The following is an 11116-nucleotide window of genomic DNA, read 5'->3' as shown; positions in this document are numbered from 1 at the left end:
TGGTTAGATTTTAGCTATATGCTAACTAAAAATAATGCTGTGGAAGACAAGTTCTGCTCTGCAGATATTGTACAGGTACCCCAGTTACCACTACTGTGCATGTGTGTCAAGGACAGAAAGGCAGATGTGGCAGTGGAAGGTGTCAAAGCAGTTTGGAGAGAAAAACAAAGTAAAGAACAAAAAAAAAGAAAACGATTAATCGATTAATAAATTAGTCATCGATTATTTTAATAATCGATTAGTCGTCGTTTAATCGATTAATCGTGGCAGCCCTACTCATCTGTGCTCTAAATCTGAGAGGTTTGTTGTTCATAGTTGTATATTGCACCAGGCTGACAACCTGCCTTTAAACCCWGATTTAAGGAGGAACTTTTAATTTACACCATCACTGCCAACATAGCTGCCATACATTTCATAGCAATGCAATGAAATGACCAGCATCTATATTGACCACAATGTAGTGGCCTAAACTAATAACTTGTTTCCAATAAACTGTAATTGTGCTCAAGTTGCAGCTAAATTCCAGATACATGATTTTAAACTTGCTGACTGTGCAGAAAACTAAGTCAGGCATAAAGCGGCATCACAAACACTGTCTATCAAAAAGGTAAGGCTTGATATTTTAGTCCGGATTATTAATACAAGCTAAAAAACAAAGAGGGTGTTGGATGAATATTAAACACATTTAAAACTGTGTATTTCTTTCATGGAAGCAAAACTGCAATCTTAAACAAACAGTGATTCAAAAAAGCAAAAAAAAAAAAAAAACAACAATCCAGGTCAGATTCAGTGTTACAGAAACAGTTCTTATGGCTATGTTCATCAAATCTAAAGCTTGAGTTTTCAAACACTTGAATCTAAGGCGGTGTTAGGATATTCACCCTTAAGCTAGAGCTGTTTACTTTCTGTAACTTACTTCACGTGTAACTGATCCTTTATGGTTTTATGAAGGGTGTTGATTAAGATCCAACACACAGCGTTAGCCTAAACCGATTGTCTCTGTATCTTTACCTAAAGGTATCTGTACCTAAAGGATCATTCTTGGATGTGGTTATTACTTTACACTAACAGAGCTCCTTTCTGTTGCTAGATAACTATCTCTTTTCCAGCTTAAAACTCTACAAAAGAAAAGAAAAGTGCCGAGCAAACGGGGGTCTGCTCCAACCCCTGCCTGAATAGGAGGGAGGGGGGTGTCATTGTAATGCTAATGTCCTCTGTTTGTGGCAGGAAATTTAATTACCAGTTGTGTCGCTACGATACAAACAGGTGTAATGCAAGGAATGCTGCTGATGACACATACGCTCAGACGGAGGCAACAGACCAAAAAGCATTTCATTTCACAAGTTTCAGCTTGTTGCAACCACACGAAGTCAAATCAGTGGCTGCGTCTTCATATGGGGAGAGTTGTTTCTTTGTATCCTGGCAGCGGAGGCCTACAATGATTTTCAAAAGTCTCTGAAGGTAAACAACTTGTTGCAAAAGTTTTAGTTTGGAAAGATAGCAGCTCAGTGTTGAAAAAGACGTTGAAACAGTAACAAACGACACTACTCGTTTCCACAAACAAGTCCCAGAAGGAGTTTTTGATCTGTTTTTTGTTGTGATTTCCTGATATTAAACCGTAAAACTACCTTATCAGATGCATGTGGTCGCCTATAAACTGTAAGAGCAAAACCGATGACAACCATCAGGCTTGTGTCTATATTGGGCTGCTGGATAGATGGACCTCCTCTCGGGCCAACAGTGGGCCTCATCAAGACAGCTAAATTGAGCTTGAGCAAAACACACCAACACTAACGTAACACAACTAACACATACACACACAGACACWTGATCAAAGGCTGTATCAGGTCCCCTGCTGCCCCAGAGACCACTGCAGTTGTCCAATTGATAGTTCAACTCCTGGGTCCATTAAACACTCAACAGGTGACAATGAAATTTAAAATCACAAGCYTTTTTTTAGAAACTGCATTGTGGAGGATTGGAGAAAAGAAAAATAGGTCAAWAGAAGTAAAGTTTTCTGGGCWAATAGTGCTAATAAATATCACTATGATTCTAGAAACTGACAAAAGAAAGCTGTCAACAACAGAAAATAAAAATAACATTAAAATACATTCATCTCCCCTTTCAGACCATCATTCTTGCTCAGTTTTGTTCTGTTCCATTTCAACACATTTGTCCTTTCAGCCATGCCGATATGAATTAGAGATATGCACTCCAGCCACAAAGAGGTAGATAATAACCATTTAAAAAAACAGACTTTTAAAAAGAATAGTGGTTTGCTCTCTGGACCTTTCTAACCKAACCCCCTTTCCTKTTATGTATTTGTATAACAAGTTGCCATGTAAACATGACACYGTTAGACTACAWGCAAGCAGAAACTGGTGAAAGTTTCAACAGAATCACCTCTTTGTTATCATTTGTTGTTTAAAAATTCCTCACTGGTAAAAACTTTTCCCCCTCCAAACTTCTGCTTTTGACCAACAACAAAAAAAAAATCACATAAGCTTGTGACCCTAAATATATTGAAGTGTACAAACATTATACATTTTTATGCATTTATGACCATTATGTTTTACTTTTTTGTAAGATTTAAGTCTTAAAATGCTATCACCAGTCATTTTTAAAGGCAATTTGATTTCTATTTAGCTTCTCAGTAGGGGTGTAAATCGCCAACTTTATCACGATACGATATTACATCAATATGTTTGGATGACGATTTGATATTTCTCTATATCACAAAGTCTGTCACGATATGATTTCAATTCAATTCACATGTCTGCGATCGATATAATGCGATATCATATGCCCATCTAACACAATGACTGTGTTAGATTGGCATATGATATTAATTCACATCGAGAATATGATGACGATATAGATTGATATTTACATTTTGCCTCGATATAACTGAATCGTGAACCATTCAAATCGATATATCGATATAGATCGATGTATTGTTACACCCCTCATGGTGTTTCATGAACCCTACTTTGGAAAGCACTGCACTAAAATGGGCTTTTCATTATGTATTTAGGTCTAGATTATCATTATGACTTGTTTTTTTGACCTCCTATCATTACCTATAGAGACACAGATACTGGAGCTCTTTAACTGCCTCTCTCATCTGTATAAGACGCTAACATAAAAGTTAAAGACGTTATTCACTGATAGGACATTCATGATGCAAATGATCTCCTTTTTGCTTCAATAGCAAACAACACAAATGGCCAAGCACCTGACAAATGTCTGCGAGAGAAGGCTTTGCTAGAATTAATGCATCTCCTGGGACAAAAAGAGGTATGCATGTGTTATTAACACTAACCAAAGGCTCATTAGGCTCACTCTGAAATGTTCACTTAAATCAGAATGTTTCAYTTAAAGAGTCATGGAAGAGATTGAAATTAATCTTCAGCTCAGCAAAGGGATCAAACTGCAACCTCTAAGAAACTTCAAGGGGCAATATTATGTGTTTCTCAGGCATATATTTAAATTCTACACCATAATAAAGTAACAATGTCACCTTCAGTTGTTATTAAAATGCTGTTTTTATGTTTAAATCAAAAATAAACTTGACTTCTCATTCATTTCTGTTTCTAAACGCCTTGAAATTGGCCTCTTTCTCTTTAAGAACCTCCTTCTGATCCCRYCACACCCATTTCAGCAGGTCATCACAGCCGCTCCTCTGCTGTTTACAACCTGGAGCRTCGTAGCATGATTTGTTGTAATGATAATTTTAAAAAGCAGCAACATTTTACAAGATCGGTTTTGGGATATTGCATCTCTGGATACATACGAACCTTACTGTCGGACCGGAAAGTATGTTTTCTGAAGAACTGGAGCGATTACGGAGAGGACTCTTCAGCTTGTAAGATCATCCACACACACACACACATATACAGATCGTACTAAGTTACAAATCTTAAAACACAAGATGTGAACAAACATGGTTTTCACCGGATGTTTGCTAGTTTTTACTGCCGATAGCCTGAAGGATTCGGGGAGGTGTGTTCTGTGTTGAGGAAGCTCGGTTCGGAGACACAGTCCAAAAGGCGTTTCTAGTCTCAAAAGGCGTTTCTAGTCCCAAAAGGCGGTTCTAGTCCCAAAAGGCGGTTCTAGTCCCAACCGGTCATTTTTGCTCCCCTGCCTGACTGCCTCAGGACACTACATGATTTCTCCAACATGCATAAATGAGTCAAAGCAAGACTCTGGGCATGTTTCTGATGAGAGGATAACATTAAAACATGATATAAAACTAAAAAAAAAAGTTGATTTTTACATGATGTAGCCCCTTTAACAATTTCACAATGAAGCAGTGGAACCACCTACCTGCTGACAGTTTTCTTTTAGGTCTACTTCATTATGAAAACTGGCTAGATCAGGAGAAATAAAATTAACAATTTGTAGGGAAATCAGAAGTCAGAGAAGCCATCAGTATTTTTTTTCTGCCCAATACAAAAACACACCACAGGAAACAGCAGCTAAAGTTCTAAGATTACAGAAAGCAGCAGTTTGATTTGTAAAAACAAGACAGTGAAACATGATAAAAAAAAAAAACATCATCCAGTAGCACCACCTAGCTGCAACACATTTTGTTATTGAAGTTATTGAAAAATAGTTCCTACAATTTAACTTTTGTAAAGCTTGTTCCTGATATTTTGAGGTTTCACAATCAGATAAAGAGAGATTACTTCATGTGGACTGACTTGTTACTGAGAGAACCACCCACCGTTTTAGCGTGCACTTTTCTCGTAAATAAAATTTAACAAGCAATGAAAGTTGTCTTAATATGATTACGTTGCACGCGGCGGACGTTGGTAACAGAACCAACGGTGCTAATTACACAATTGTTTGACAAGAAAATTTAATTTAATTTAGTTAAAATAAAAAAAGAGTGAAAAAGACTGGGTTTACCCTGGTTGTTGTGACCCCCATCGAGACTCTGGGCTGCGGCTGACAACGCGACACAAAACTCAGAAGCGAACTTCCACTCGTGGCTGCTGCCAAATTAGCATTAGCTTGTCCTCGACTGGTCAGCTCGTGAGAGTGTGTGTTTGTGTGTGTCGGAGGAGCTGGAAGAGTGCGTTCACGTCTCGACACCCGCTAAAACAGCGCCAGCAACAAGTGTAAAGTGATGCTCCGGAGCTGCTGTAGTAACGAAACGCTTTTCGGAGCGCAAACAGAGGCAGAGGCAGAGACGCTGGAGAGAGGAGACTCACTGCCGCCGGTTAAAGGAAGAGACTAAAGTTTCTTGCGTTTGAACCCCTCTAAAACCAAGATGAAATCAGTTTCTGAATTCTGTGTGAAAATATTCATATTCACCTTTGTTTTCACCAAAAGTTCAGCCCTCTCTCCCACTCGCTCGGTGACTTCCAGATGCTGCTGCTGTTGCTGAGTGTTGCGCCCGTTGGTAAGTAACTGTCTCCACGGCTACAATCACTATAGCGCCACGGGGTCTCGAGGCAACTGTTGCTACCCTTGGACGCCTACGTCACGGGCCTCACTGCMGCGAGGGAGGGTCCACACCGAAAAGCGTTCCGCCCACGGACCGCGCGCACTATGGTTCCGCCCAGCGAAATGTGCTATTTTTAAGCTCAGCCACTAGCTGGTGCTGTTTATTCAGGAAATGTTATGAGGCTGAAAATCCATTCATAAATTCACATTGAATCGCAAGTTAGCCTTGGTTCTTTTTAAATTACGAGATTAAAGTCACAATATTACGACTTTAAAGTCGTATAAAACAAAGTCATAATATTATGAGAATAAAGTTGTAATGTTACGAGACTAAATTTATATTACGACATTAAAGTCGTATAAAAATAAAGTCATAATATTATGAGAATAAAGTTGTAATGTTACGAAACTAAAGTTATATACGACATCAAAGTCGTTTAAAAATAAAGTCATAATATTACGAGAATAAAGTCATAATATTACGAGAATAAAGTCATAATATTATGAGTATAAAGTCATGATATTACGACATTAAAGTCGTATAAAAATAAAGTCATAATATTATGAGAATAAAGTCATAATATTACGACATTAAAGTCGTATAAAAATAAAGTCATAATATTATGAGAATAAAGTCATAATATTACGACATTAAAGTCATATAAAAATAAAGTCAATATTATGACAAAAAAGTTGTAATATTACAAGAATAAAGTCATAATATTACGACATTAAAGTTGTATAAAAACAAAGTCATAATATTATGAGTATAAAGTTGTAATATTATGAGATTAAAGTCAAAATATAAAAAAGTCACAGAGAAAAAGTCACAATATTCTAGCCTTTACACAAAAATAGTGTGCACTTACCATTGCAATAAAATGAGGAATGTTGAGCAACTTGTCAAGTTGTTCTTTAGTATTGCTTAAAATAGTTAATCTTTTAGCACATTAACATCAAATTATGAGTACTTCAGGACTTGGAAATTGTGCAAACGACTATAAACTGAAGCCGTATTGTAATTAATGGATGCATTGACAGATTTAGTCCTCACGTAGTTAATTTGAATGAAAGCATATTACACTAACAGTGAGCCAAGTCATCACAGACTACTTTATGAACACAGAGACGTGTGGCTGTCCACAGAAAGTGTGGGGAAAATAAGGAGGAAATGAGGAATGGAAAATGGACACCTCTTGTAAGATTATGACTTTTTTCTGATAAAATTATGACTTTAATCTTGTAATATTATGACTTTATTCTAATAAAATTACGACTTTAGTCTCATAATAATAAAAAAATAAATCTCGTGTGGCCCTAATACTCCGTCGTAGGTTCTTAATGTTATAATCTAAGATATTTGTTAAGTGCTAAAAACTTGTCCCTATGTAAATAAACACTAAATTAAATTAAAGTAAAATATGTTAGAACTAACTGAAATGCTTCACTGACATAAAGAAATAAACACCTAAATGAGATAAAGAAATTAACACCTAAATGTGTATTTCTAACATCATTTCCAAAACAATAATAATATACTATACATTTTGGCATAACTTTTGTTATGAATACACATCTCTTACTCTTTATTTGTGGTATTTTTGTGGATCTGAACTACAAACATCTGAATATTAAGTTAAAAACTTTTTTTTTCTTGTAAAATTTTAATGATGTTCTGGTGCAGTTAATAATTTACACCACACGAGGGCAGCAGAACCTTATGTTTTGACACCACTTTAGCTGACAAAGATTTTTCTATTAGTTTATCATGAAAATATTTTAACAGCTTATCATGATCTGGAACAATTGCTCAATTGTGTGTAAGATTTTGTTATTTTTGACTGCTTTGGCATTGCAGATATATATATTCCAATTGCATCCGTTTGTTTCTTTTTAATAAAACTGTAATGTAAGGAAACATATAAATAGGGGAAAGAAGAATAAAACAATAAAATGTCCCAAATTTCTCAAATGTAAGTTGCCTTTGTCTTAACTCAAAGAAAATTATGTTTGTTTTGACATGATTACACAATGAAAAAGTAATTTTTATTGGTCAGATTGGTTATTGTCGAGCATAGCAAAGTCTTTTATGGATGTGAAAGTGACAACGGGATCCAGCAGGGAGCCGCTCCTCTTTCATTTTCAGTAACCGACAAAAGCAAACGCTTTTAAGGAGCTTGTTCCGCAGGTAAGTGAGTTAATTCTCACCATTTATCTCCCATCTTGACTCCATGGTTCACATTTTAAAGTGTTTACCTGAAACTAAACTGTTAACATTAGCAGCTGTTGATTTTTAAGACTTTTATGTTGGCTATGGGTTCATTTTGATGGATTTCACAAGACAGTTTCAGTTCATTTTTAATTTACTTACATTTGTCTTTGACTAAGAACAGCTCACAGATGAAATCCATTCCATTAATGAGGCTCTGCATCTAACCTATATTGTTCATAACGATTTGTGCACACAAAAACCTAAAATTATTATTAAGGGATTAAGGGCTGCATTCAAATTTTAGTGTACATAATACATTTGAGTTCAGCTCTCTGGACATACATTTAATTATAAATCAAGATARGTCTATTTCTAACTTTAAACTCTGTTTAGAAGTTCTCAAGTATAAAAGACTAAGTGAATGACTTTTTGACAGGATTATGCATCAGTAAACTTGTTTTATAATGCAGCTATAAATTTACAGTGGTMATATACGCTGCTCTCTGCAGAGAAAGTGCAGCAATCCTTTAKTTTTTAAAGAGAAGAATGTAACCTCACAGGTGACGCCCGCTTGTTTTTGAACTGTTGTTTTCAATCTTTCATGTGGACGTTCAGCTGCTGTGATGTTTGTCCACCGATGGATACTAGAGCAGAATAAGACATTTCAGCAGAAACAAGTGAATTCCAAAGCACCTATCATTAACACTAAATTTAACCAATGACTTAAAAAATATGGTTTGCTTTAGTACTTCCTGGGAAAATTTGATGCATTTTAGGCATATTCATTAAAAACKGTTTGAATTTTTTTTTCTCTTTTTGTCAGATTGCATGTTTTCTGCAGATGTCCAAAAAAGAAAAATGGATGCTTAAAGCTTTACTCTTGGTACATTTCTCAGTGTTTTGTCCAAGATTAAGAACATTCGTCTGACTGAACTGTCACAAAACGTCTGAGCAGGTGGGGCTTTTATTGCTGCATAACATTCAATCTTTTTGTCTTAATTTAGTTTGAATGAAAAATGACCTGCACCCAGAAGCTGCTTTGAAGTGCCCGTGACATCAATTTTTTGTAATAAATGTGAACACGTTTTTGGAAAGATAACATTAATAACATACTGCAAAACTAATTTCACATTGCTGAGATGWACAATTGTTGAAACATTTGCATGTGAAGACAACAGGAAGTGATGTCAAAGGGGAATGTCTGCATGTAAAACAGAGCGTTGCTACAATAGTTAAGACAGACTGTGGAGAAGAATCTGCTGTTTCTTTAGACTATACTGAGTCACCATCAGAGAGATGAAGAACAGTTAAAGTTTAAATATTGTTTCAATAAAGACCAGAGTTTTCTTTCTTAAAGAGTTCCCCTTTGATGTCACTTCCTGTTTCACATTAGCTGAGCCAAGTTCAAAAGAAAATWTTTGATTTATGTGACACACGATTTAACCCATTTTGTCACATAAATCWCATATTTTCTTTTGAACCTGGCTCAGCCAAAGTGAAACAGGAAGTGACATCACAGGGGAACGCTTTAACAAAGAAAACTCTGGTCTTTGTTTATGGGAACAATACTACTTGAACTCTGACTCTTCTTCATCTCTCTGATAGTGACTGAAAATAATCTTAAGAAACATCAAATTCTTCTCAACAGTCTGGGTTGTTGGCTGTTGTAACAATGCTCTGTTCACATGCAGATGTTCCCCTTTGACATCACTTCCTGTTRCTTCACAGGCAAATATCTCAACAATTGTTCATCTCAGTGACAAGAAATTTCTTTTGCAGTATTTTATCAATGTCCTCTTTCTAAAAATGCATTCACATGTATTACAAAAATTTGACGTCACAGGCACTTTAAGTCCTTTAAAAAGAGTAACCTGCTGGCTGAAGAACTGTGTAAATTGATAAGTCATTACATGACTTTTTACATTTGTTGTCCCATTGGTTCTGCAAAAACACATACATAAAACTTGCAGAAACAACCGTCAGCTAAAACTATGTACTTCTTTATCCTGACAGTTGTTAGATGTACAAGCTTGCAGAGCATGAAAGGACAAGGAGGATGTCAGTGACTAGCAACCAAAGTTTAAGGTGCATCAGCATTAAAACCCAGCCTGCAGCCGGCCCGTGGTCTAGAGCTCTGAGTGAGCCAGCTTCAGGATGTCATGTGACGCTGTGGTGTGGTGCTTCAGCCTTTTCGTCTCATCCGGTGATTGGCTGGGACTTGTCTTTCTACAGAGACCAATGACACGTTTGTGCGGTCATGTGAGCATCTGCACATGAGTTATTTAGAGGCTGAGCTTAAAAAGTAATATACGATAATAAAACACAGCTGCGTAAGTAAGCATCTGTTAAAAAAAGACTGGTGCAGACACGACATAATTTATGAGTTTAAATGGTTAAATTCAGCTTTTGCACGGCATCTAAATAGTGAGAATATGGGGGTGGGGTGTTAATATTTTTATGAGTTCAAGGAGGAAATTCAATTTCTTTCCACTTCCTTTACTTGAAATATTTGAACTGTTGAACTGTGCAGACAGAGGTTTGGGGGAAATCACGTTTTCTTTTTTTCTCATTACATCTGTGACAATGACATATATATTAGGGGTGGGAATCTTTTACTCTCTCACGATTCGATTCTGATTTTTGGGGCCACGATTTGATTCAAAATCGATTTTTCATTCAAAACTGATAATGTGAGCCCATTTGTCGTGTTCCCAAAGTGCTTCATCTTCATTTTGCAAACCTCGCACAAAGTGAAGCTCGTGTCAAACTCGGACTCATTCAGTAAAAACCAAAATGAGGCCAAATCTTTGCATTCAGTGAAGACAGGGGTCAGTTGAAGCTCTCTTTCCTCCAGTTCTGTAGTTTCCTCTTTGTTTTGGTGCTTTCTGCACGTTCATGTTCCAGAAGCAGCTGCGTGATGACGTCAGGATGTAGTTACAAAATGGAGGCTGATGGCCATTGGATTTGCTTTATTTATTTATTTTTATTTATTTATTTATAAAAATCGATTTTGGGACATTTTATATTGATTCTGAATCTTTGTAAATGAGAATCACGATTCCGATGTAAAGCGATTTTTTGGTGCATCCCTGTATTGTTTATTATATGTGTTGCTTGAGTATTATGCAAGTGCAAATTCTGGCATGACATCAAGTGTCTGCAGGAAATGATGAACTAATTGAACAACTTTAAAGAGATCTTTACTTGCTTTTACAGTCATTTAATCCTGCTTTAAAACTTGCACAACTTGTTATACTATGATGCATTTCGTGTAGCAGGTATTCGTTCCGTGAACGGCAATTCATTTGTTCCCTTTTTAACAAGACTACTTTTGTTTTGTTGTTGAGGCAGGACTTAAAACCCGGAAGCGTCATTCAAGGGGATCGAGCAGATCGTAAAGACAGAACTCGTCTTCGTGCGGAACGTCTTCTTGACCTGATAAGTTTGCAGTTT

General features: G+C 36.4%; 1 protein-coding gene across 5 annotated transcripts in view; it reads right to left on the bottom strand.

The window, feature by feature from the left end:
- The window catches only part of rfx2 (regulatory factor X, 2 (influences HLA class II expression)), a 56151-nt gene that overhangs the window by 24505 nt on the left and 20530 nt on the right, over positions 1–11116 (bottom strand). For 2 of the 5 annotated variants that reach the window (XM_014007363.1, XM_014007366.1), the window contains exon 1: positions 5320–5486. The exons of 1 other annotated variant lie outside the window; for it this stretch is intronic. The gene's annotated coding sequence lies outside the window, so the exon portion shown is untranslated. Of the gene's footprint in view, positions 1–4911; positions 5234–5319; positions 5487–11116 lie in introns of those variants that run through there. 2 more of the 5 variants (XM_014007367.1, XM_014007364.1) reach the window with 2 other exon arrangements.

The sequence above is a fragment of the Austrofundulus limnaeus genome, unplaced genomic scaffold (assembly GCF_001266775.1).
Source record: "Austrofundulus limnaeus strain Quisiro unplaced genomic scaffold, Austrofundulus_limnaeus-1.0 Scaffold41, whole genome shotgun sequence".
In the NCBI taxonomy this organism is placed as follows: Eukaryota; Metazoa; Chordata; class Actinopteri; order Cyprinodontiformes; family Rivulidae; genus Austrofundulus; species Austrofundulus limnaeus.
Note: the sequence above shows the minus strand (reverse complement) of the source record. Positions and strands in the feature narration are given on the sequence as shown.